Source organism: Cuculus canorus, chromosome 5, assembly GCF_017976375.1.
Source record: "Cuculus canorus isolate bCucCan1 chromosome 5, bCucCan1.pri, whole genome shotgun sequence".
Lineage (NCBI taxonomy): Eukaryota > Metazoa > Chordata > Aves > Cuculiformes > Cuculidae > Cuculus > Cuculus canorus.
The window spans coordinates 1,155,376-1,165,652 of NC_071405.1; the positions used below are offsets into that span (position 1 = coordinate 1,155,376).

The 10,277-nt window shown below is 48.2% G+C and overlaps 1 long non-coding RNA gene across 1 annotated transcript; it reads left to right on the forward strand.

Moving 5' to 3' along the window:
* The first annotated feature begins 629 nt into the window (after positions 1 to 629).
* Positions 630 to 9,792, forward strand: LOC128852293 (uncharacterized). Its single transcript, XR_008450036.1, has 3 exons — positions 630 to 792; positions 6,029 to 6,172; positions 9,589 to 9,792. It is a non-coding gene; the product is annotated as an uncharacterized LOC128852293 (long non-coding RNA).
* Positions 9,793 to 10,277: the final 485 nt, after the last annotated feature.

Consider the following 10,277-nt stretch of genomic DNA (forward strand, 5'->3'; position numbering starts at 1 on the left):
ATTTTGCAGAACTTTGAGTCTCGTCACTGTTTAATTGTGCCGTGCCGCACAGTGCCGCAGCAGATGACAAATTGTCCTTTATCGGTGGCTAATGACAGACCCAGCCTCATCGCCGCGTTCCCCGCAGTCGCTAGGAGCAGCCCAAGGATTGCTGTAGTTATGGTAAGTGTTTCCTTGAATATCATTTCCCCAGTGCTTTTCGCTCCGCTGTGACAGTTTGTCTCTAATTGCAGAAATAACAAAACGCCTTGAGCGTATTTATTCACTTGAGTTTTATTTTAGTTACTCATTATAGAAGTGTTAATAACAACCTGAAGGGAAGGAACAGAACTGCATCTGAGAGCCACAGACAAGTTGGTTTGAGATTTTGCTTAATGGACCATTATGTCCTCAGAAGAGTTTTTCTTTTCCACTGTTTTCATTTCCCCTTCTGCCACTTGATGGTTCAAAACCAGGAATAGAAAGCAATGGACTTATCTAATACCCCGAGTCTCAGATTTAATAACTCAGTAAAATCAGTCCTTCAGGTAAATTGACTTCATTGCCAGTGGGAGATGAATGCATTTATTTGGTCTTGTCAGTGAGTCTTCGTTTTTTTAGCGCTCACTGGGCTTCTTCCTCACTGAAACCAAAGGCTGAGTTTGGCTCTTCAGAAGATGTTCAGAGATGGAAGAGAGAGAAAGGGCTGGTGTGAGGTCAAGGACAGGGAAAACTGTTGCTGAAAACTGCTGGTTTCTGCTAGAAATGAAAGCAATGAGAAGAGACCTCATCGCTCTCTGCAGCTCATGGAAGGTAGGTTGTGGTGACGTGGCTGCTGGTTTCTCCCAAGTAACAAGGGATGGGACGAGAGGAAATAGCCTCAAGTTGCACCAGGGGAGGTTTAGATGGGATATCAGGAAATATTCCTTCCCTGAAAGGGCTGTCAAGCCTTGGCAGAGGCTGCTCAGGGCAGTGGTGGAGTCCCCATCCCTGGAAGGGATTTAAAAACTGTGTGAATGTGGCGCTTAGGGACATGGTTTAGTGGTGGAGATGGCAGTGTTTCAGGTCCCTTCCAACCCAATCCATTCCGTGATTCTGTGATCTCGGGGTACGTGCTGTACACCCCGACACCCATCTGAGCCTGACTTGCTTGGGAGATGATCAACTCCATGCTTTTCACACTCCGTCTTTCCCTCTTTTTTTGGCAGAACGATGCTGCGTTTCAATTTAAACCCAAGCATTGTTTGCTTTGTGAATAATAATTATTAAAACATGGCTGTTTATCTTCCTGTGAGGCTCCCAAGATTATTTATACCCTTAGGATTTGTCAGAGGGAAATTTCACAGTCATTAAAGTGAACATGTAATTTATTTGTGGTCGTGCAGATAGGCTGGAGACTTCAATTCTTGTGCAGATCAGAAGGAGAGGACTCATTTATCAGGTCAGACAGGAAAAGTGATGCTGTACTGGGTTAAATACCTTTGGTGCATCATCCTAAAGTGACACTGGTTTAAGGCACGCTGTTTGCTCTCTAGATGGAGGCACCACTTCACTTTCTTCCAGACAAAGAATTCATTATCCTTTAACTCAGAATTCCTGTCTGAATGAGCACAGTATCCTTCAAGAGCCTCTATCTGTAGATGTTATCCTAAAAACAGTCCCTCTTCATAAAATGGACATTAATTCCAATGTGGATCGGTTTATCTGCTCACTGCAGGGAGGGAAGAAGACCACGGGGTGCCCCCAGCCAGGCTTTTGAGCACTGCCGCATGCGACAAGGAGGGAGCAGAGCTAACAGGCTTGGCCAGGTTGTCCTAAAGCATTTGGAATTGAATGGTCTTCCACGGAGTGAAGTTACTCTGCAAAATGGTCAGACAAAGATTCCAATTTGAAATTGTCTGAAGTTAAAGGTGCCTTTCTAAAGAGCACTGGATTTCCAGCTGTGAGGGCAATAAACCTTTTTCTGCTGTTTAATATATGTTTTCATTCTTATTGTTCATTAATAATTACACAGAATCTAAGAATGGTTTGGGTTGGAGGGGATCTCACAGCCCATCCCGTCCCACCCCCTGCCACGGGCAGGGACACCTCCCACTGGATCAGGGGCTCCAAGCCCCATCCAACCTGGTCTGGAACCCCTCCAGGGATGGGGCAGCCCCCACTGCTCTGGGCACCCTGGGCCAGGGCCTCCCCACCCTCGCAGGAAAACATTTCTCCCTAAGATCTCATCTCAATCTCCCCTCTTTCAGCTCAAAACCGTTCCCCTCATCCTGTCCCTGCACTCCCTGATCCAGAGCCCCCCCCCAGCTTTCCTGGAGCCCCTTCCAGCACTGGAAGCTGCTCTAAGGTCTCCCCAGAGCCTTCTCTTCTCCAGGCTGAACAACACCAACTCTCTCAGCCTGTCCTTGTACGGGAGGTGCTCCAGCCCTCATATCATCTCCGTGGCCTCCTCTGGACCCATTCTTAACAGTTCCATCTCCTTCCTATGTTGGGGGTTCCAGAACAGGACACAAGACTCCAGGTGGGGTCTCAGGAGAGGGGAGTAGAGGGGCAGAACGCCCTCCCTTGCCCTGCTGGCCACACTTCTTTTGATGCAGCCCAGGATACTGTTGGCATCTACCTTCATGGAAAATTATGTCCTACAATACTTTCAGAGTTCTGAGATGGATTTATTGCTGCTAGGTCAGAGCTCACATGCAGTGTCATCCCAACAAGGTCTCTGGTAGAACTTTGTTAATGTCAATGTCCTGTTGCACACACCGGAAGTAAACGTGGATACGCATGCTCACAGGCAGCAGGAAAGCTTTCTTCTTTGCTGCGCAGTTAATGAACTGACCTTTGCTGCTGAGAAGGGTTGGAAGAAGCTCTGCTTGATCCCATCAATGCTGCATTATGAATGTTCCTGAAGAACCAGCGGAGATGGGATCAGATCTTCCTTTCCTCAAACAAACCTTCTGTGTCCCCTCCATGTCTTGATGCTTTAGCTGTGAGTTAACAAAAAAAGCTTTCACATTTCCTTTGAAACTGGTCTTGGAGTGTTCTGGAAGTGTGTCAGCATTGCCAAAATTCTGCAGGCCTTCTAAGATCTGACATCACTGCTCTTCGTTTCCTAGGGACTGGGTCCCAACCTCCTCCTCTTGGCGGGTCAAACTGGGAAAATGTCCCATCAGCGGGTGCTAGGATGGCTAATCCTCCTCAGACATAATTACTTGCTTCCATGCAGAAGCAGAAGCAGTTTTTTTTAAAGCAGGGGAAGAGACAACAGCGCAGAATAAAGATTAAGTGCCTGCCAGTATTTGTCTTTAAAACAGTCATATTTTGGCTTCCGGTAGAGCAAAGCTGAGGCTGAGTGACAGCTCGCTAATGCAATTAGTTATTGATATGTTTCTGCAAGCGGGACTATCAGAAATGGAGTGAAATTATACCTCAATTGATTTTTGAACAAGACCCTGTTTGCGAGCACAGGGATCCTGCCAGCCCTGGGCTGTGTCTCTCTGAGCACTAACACTGGGGAGCAGCCACAGAGCCAGCGCCAGGAGCATCAGCTCCATTGCCTTCTCTCGTGCCAGTACTCCCTGATCAAGAGCCCCTCCCCAGCTTTCCTGGAGCCCTTTTCAGCACTGGAAGCTGCTCTAAGGTCTCCCTGCAGCCTTCTCTTCTCCAGGCTGAACAACCCCAACTCTCTCAGCCTGTCCTCATAGCAGAGGGGCTCCAGCCCTCAGATCATCTCCATGGCCTCCTCTGGACCCATTCTGACAGTTCTGTATCCTTATGTTTGGGGTTCCAGAGCTGGACACAGGGCTCCAGGTGGAGTCTCAGAGTGGAGCAGAGGGGCCGAATCTTCTCCCTCACCCTGCTGGCCATGCTGCTGTGGATGCAGCCCAGGTTGGGCTGATTGTTATCTTGCGTATGTGGAGCTGAAAGAATAGAATTCCTCCTTACATAACCATTTTCAGCTCCCTTGCTGGTGCACTTCACTGCTTTTGCAGGAAGAACTTGTCTTGCTGAGGGAACATTGCCCGGATTGCAAAGCTAACAAAATGGAGCAAACCAATAATTTTTGCCAGCCTTTTATTCTTAATGTTCTTAGTTTCCGTTTGTAATTACAGTGGGGCAGGGTTTTCAGATGCGTATAGGAGTTTTCGTTTGATAGCTTTCCATTATAATGATTATGTTGTGTCTCGTATAATGAAATGTTTTCCATATGCTCAATATAATAAAAGCACAAAATCCCTCAGTGCTCCTACAGCCATCTCGGTATTAATACAAATTTCAGATGCCATAAAATGTTTGTGTGCTTGGGCTCCACAGGCACAAAACACAAATATGGAAGTTTATTTCCGCAAGAAGTGCCATTGATTTCAGTGGGACTGTGGTTAAACACGTGCGTGTTTGTAGAAGGAAAGACCTCTTTATGGAGCAATTCGCTCTGCTGCAGGTTATGCGAGGAGCTGCTCTCGCTGTCTGCGCAGTGTGATTCTCCCCTAATCCATAGATGACAGCAGTCACATATCCACGAATGCATCCCCAGATGCTGGAGCACCTCTGCTGTGAGGACAGGCTGAGAGAGCTGGGGCTGGTCAGCCTGGAGAAGGCTCCAGAGAGACCTCAGAGCAGCTTCCAGCACTGAAAGGGGCTCCAGGAGAGCTGGGGAGGAGCTTTTGATCAGGGAGTGCAGGGACAGGATGAGGGGAACGGTTTTGAGCTGAAAGAGGGGAGATTGAGATGAGATCTTAGTAAGAAGTGACTTGCTGTGAGGGTGGGGAGGCCCTGGCCCAGGTTGCCCAGAGCAGTGGGGGCTGCCCCATCCCTGGAGGGGTTCCAGGCCAGGTTGAGTGGGTTTGGAGCCCCTGATCCAGTGGGAATTGTCCCTGCCCATGGAGGGGGTGGGACTGGCTGGGCTTTGAGGTCCCTTCCAGCCCAACCCATTCCCTGGTTCTACAAGTCGGTATCGGTGCTCTGGTTCTCAGGATAAATAACGTGGAAGACACTAAATTGTCCCAAACCCTGGTGGAGAAGCCCCCTCCAGCTTCACTGGGATGAAACCAGCTGGTCTTTGGGAATTGCCAGCAGACTCAGAGACTGATTGCTTTTGCTATGCTTTTAAATCAGTGCACAGAAGATACTTGCTGAGGTTTACTTTGCAGCTTTACTGGAGGAGAGGGAAGGTGTGCAGTGAGGTTATGGTTCCCGATTTTGGCCTCTGCAGCTTCTCAAGTGAGTGCCAGACAGAACTGCATTTGAGTTATGTTTGAAACAGAGGCAATAGAAAAAGAAAACTAGACAACTGAAAACTTAAAAGAAACAACAACAAAGTTGTTGAATTTCTTATGACACAAACAAAACGCAGCAGATTAAGTGCTTGTAAAATCCCTTTGTTTCTGGTGCTCTCCTCACACACTGCTGTTTGGGCTTCTTTATTCTCACCTACCAGCACGTTTAGGTGTCATCCCATTACATCCTCTCCTGGTCTGCAGGGTTTTAGAGGTTTGAGGAATATTCTCCTTCTCCTTCCCCACCTTTATTTGCCAGAAGAAATTCCGACCTGCTGCCATTCTGATTTTTATTGCCTGCATTGCTCTAAATCAGGGTGATGACCCCCCCTGTTTAATTGTTCCCTGGAACAGGCACAGCTCGTTTCTGCTCTGTGCCTGGTTCATAGCTGGCACTGTAATGTAAAGCACCACTGAAGGCATTCGGAGGGGTAATTCCCTTTATTTCCCTAAAAACCCTATGAGTCACAACCAACGCAGGCATCGCTGCTAGCAGACCGCTCTGCGTTTGGGGTTTATTTTCCCCTACACGGTAGCATAGAAACTAAATCCATTCCAACATAAACTGCTGGGTTTTATGGGTTTTATCTGAAATTGGTGTTGGCAGGATTAGGAGCAGGAAGAATTGCTTCCCTAAATATCTGAGAGGTTCTTTGCTTACAGCTTGATGCTATCTGCATAGACCTCTCTATTAGAGATGGAAACCTCACTGCTTTAACAGGGGGAGGAGAGCAGGTGTCAGAGACCCAAATGACCTCTCCCATTTTGTTTTCCAGATACTCTTCTGCATCTGAGTGGTGGTTTTGCACTTGTAGAAACCAAGAAGGAGTGGGCATTTTTCCCTGCACTCAGCACTGGTGAAGCTGTACCTCGAATCCTGGGTTCAGTTTTGGGCCCCTCACTCCAAGAAAGACCTTCAGGTGCTGGAGCACGTCTGGAGAAGGGAATGGAGCTGGGGAAGGGGCTGGAGAACAGGGGTTATGAGAAGTAGCTGAGGGACCTGGGGCTGTTTAGCCTGGAGAAAAGGAGCCTGAGGGGAGACCTCATCGGTCCCTGCAGCTCCCAGAAAAGAGATTTTCAGGAGGTGGGTGCTGGGTTCTTCTCCCAAGTGACAGCCACAGGATGAGAAGAAATGGCCTCAAATTGCACCAGGGAGTTTTTGGTTGGATATTAGGGAAAACTTCTTTGCTGACAGAGTGGTGGAGCCCTGGCAGAGGCTGCCCAGGGCAGTGATAGAGGCCTCATCCCTGGAGGTGTTCAAAGAACCTGTGGCCGTGGCCCTCAGAGACATGGTTCAGTTGGCACAGTGGGGATGGGCTGATGGCTGGACTGGATGAGCTTAGGGGTCTTTTTCAACCTTAATGATTCTGTGATTCTATTCTATGTTGGACTGTGTAGGAGTATGAGTGTGCCTCAGCAGTCTGGTGGGAAGCCCTTCACCATAAAAGAGGTTAATACTGGATGAAGTTCCTATGAATATCAACCCAAATTGGCTGTGCTGAATGTATGCATTATCCCTGTGTGATCCGTGCCAAGATCACCCCAGTATCCTCTCCCAGTGTTAATGGGGTGACAGCGGTGCACAGCAGGCGCTGTACACAGTGATGTGAAGTCAGCCCCTGTATTTCATGCCATTTTGAAATGCTCTGTCCATAAATGTTATGTGTTTGGAAACACAGCAAAAGTATTTTGGTTTTTGCCACTGAAAGTCCTGTATCCAGGACTGTTTTACCCCATCATTCCTCCGTTAGTGTCATGGTAATATTAATAAGACAGAAAGATACACACTGGAGCCATGAGAAACTGTATATGCTGCTGATTTTTAAGGAATCACTCTCACTCTTGGCAGTCTTAATACTTCTTTTTTGTATATTCTTTATCAATGATGGTATGACAGCACTGACCCAGGGTGCCCAGAGCAGTGGTTGCCCCATCCCTGGAGGGGTTCCAGGCCAGGTTGGATGGGGCTTGGAGCCCCTGATCCAGTGGGAGGTGTCCCTGCCCATGGCATGGGATGGGACTGGATGGGCTTTGAGGTCCCTTCCAACCCAAACCATTCCAGGATTCTATGATATTGTTGCAGCAGTGGCTCTGCAATACATTTGTGTGATAACAGGATGGAAAGCCCAGGAGTTACTTCTTTTATGTACGTGTAACTTAAATGAACACAAAATTAAAATGATGGGCATATCATGACTTCAAGTTAATGGCCTTTATCAGCTTAAATGACAATTTTGTAAGCGAGTTAAATATAATCTGGGTGCCTTTTGCCTCTGTCCTTAGCAGCCTGGTATTTTTCATCTTCTCAAAGACAGTGATTTCACCAGCATTTAATGGAGCTGGAAGGAAAAGCACAATAAAACTCTATATACGAGCGAACATGATAAGTGAGGAAATGGATAATGGGGGAGTTAATGCTGTTAAATACCTTGTGCTTAATGCTGGCAGGTTGATTGGTTTGGTCAATAAAAAGTTTTAAGTGGTTGCAGGTCTTGACTGTTGGAGGCTTTTCTGAAAAAATAACCAACCTAGTATGCTGAGGAGTAAATCAGACAGTTAAAGAGCTGCTGGTGTGATTTATTGCCCCTTTTGTGTTATGTTTTTGGAAGCCATTTTAAAATGTCATTCCCGGGGCTACTCTGCTGTAGTTAGGGCTCAAAGTACAGAAGCAGAAAGAACACCGAGCCACAGAGCGGACATGTGGGCAGCATGTCAGCCTGTTACAGACTGCTGAAAGCTGTTGAGAAAGAGCGAAAGAGCTATGCTAGGAGAGCTCCACATCTGGCTGCTGCTGCCTGAGCCGGAGGATGGATGAGGTGGCCTCTTGCTGTCTGTCCCCAGGGTTATTTGCTGTTACAATTGTGCATTCATAGAATTGTCAAATCACAGAATCATTAAGGTTGAAAAAGACCTCCAAGCTCATCCAGTCCAGCCACCAGCCCAACCCCACTGTTCCTGCTAAACCCTGTCTCCAAGTGCCACGTCTGCACGTTCTTTGAACCCCTCCAGGGATGGGGACCCACCCCTGCCCTGGGCAGCAGCTGCCAGGGCTTCACCACTCTGTCAGGAAAGAAATGTTTCCTAATATCCAATCTGAAACTCCCCTGGCACAACTTGAGGCCACTTCCTCTCGTCCTACACATGTTATCTGGGAGAAGAGCCCTGCACCCACCTCACCACAACTCCCTTTCCTGGATAGGCTTTGAGGTCCCTTCCAACCTATACCATTCTGTGGTTCTATGCTCCTTGCAAGACACAATATTAATTACACCATACGCACATTGCTTGCACAGTGAATGTTTGTATGGGCTAAAAAAATCGATATACATCTGTTCTCAAAAACTATTTTAAAGCTGTGCTAGACTTGATTAAAACGTGTATTTTTCTTGGTGTGCAGATCTCAGTGTGACCCAATGCTGCTCTGTGTGGAGAACAAATTCTCTTTAAAGTGTCCGAGATGTTTATGTTTGAAAAACTGTTGCTGTGTGCACTGATTTTAGGGTGTACCATAAAATGTTCATACCTCGTGTGAGCAGTGTCTGTAAGGTGTTATGGCGGGATGGATTTATAACGGTCTCCCTCTAGGGATGATAGCTTTGAGGCTGCCACGCCGGTTACCCTGTGTGTGAATGTCCAAAATGAAAGAGATGGAGTGGTAATTAATGACAAACCTGGTAGAAATAATGAGAAACAGTTGAGAAAGAGGTTAGCAAAGAGAAGCCTCAGATGATCCCAAGTTCCTGTGCTTCTGTCTCTGTGTGGCCACAGGTGGGGCTCAGGGCAGTCCTCACCTTGCTGTTAATTGGGAGAGTCCTCACCTCGCTGTTAATTGGGCAGTCCTCATCTCGCTGTTAGTTGCTGCCTGCTCCCTCCACCTGGGAGAGGAAGCTTTTCTGGAGAGCTCTGAGGTGGTTGGGCTGAGCAAGCCTGAGGGGGTTCTCCCAAGCCTGTGGGAAAGGAGGTGGTGCCTTCTACTGACTCTGGAGTCACTGGGAGCCTTGGAAAGCACTTCAGAAAGGGCTTTGGTGTCACATGGGGTGGGAGATGTTGGCAAAGGCTGAATGCTGGTTTTGTTAGACTGGATCCTGGGGAAGCTGCTGGGTGAAAAGGAGCATGCGGTGCTGTGGAGCGCACCTGGTGTGGGGTTTGGGCAGGTATGCAAGGCTGGACTTTGATGTGGAGGGTGCTGAGAAGAAGTGCTGAGTTCTGCTAAATATGCTGCACCCGAGCTGTGGAATGTGAGGTGTTGTTAGGATGAAGAATGGAGAGGAGGTGGCCTGTGGGACACTGGGGACCTTGCAGTGATCTTACAGAGGGTTGCCTTCTTTCTCCACAGAGACAGCAACGGCAACCCCAGCCTCCATGGCAACAGCTGAGCCCTTTCCAGAGGCAGGAGGTGCTGCCTCCCCACCGTACGCTCCTTCTTTCTGTTCCACATCTTAATTTCTTCCCAACTTTCCTGTGCAGCAGCCATGGCCAGCTGAGAGGAGAGCATGGATCATGGCCCTGAGGTAATGCCAACTTTATCAGTGTTGGGTTGGTGGGGCTTGTTTGCATGAAACTTTGACAAGGGCTGAGGAAGTTTCTGGTTAGACTGGTGAGGAGCTCTGTTTGCTGGTCTGCCGCTTTCCTCTTCAGCATCACCTGCTGAGTTTCTGCTGGGCTGTGATCACTGATAAACTCTCTGCCTGTACCAAGCTGCTGGATGTTGCTGTGCTCTGGTGCCTGGCCCACAGCCACCAGGGCTCTGAGGAGTCCAGAAGCTCAAGAAAAATATACTGGGGAGAAAGTAAAATGGCAGAACCCAAAAATGAGTGCTTGTGTAGTCTGTGCTGCTGCTTCTCCGAAGTGACAGGTGGCAGGATGGGAGGGAATGGCCTCAAGTTGCACCAGAGAGGTTCAGATTGGACATCAGGAAAGATTTCTTCATGGAAAGGGTTCTCAGGCCCTGGCAGAGGCTGCCCAGGGAGGGGGTGGAGTCCCCATCCCTGGGGGGCGGTTTAGAAGCCGGGCAGATGAGGTGCT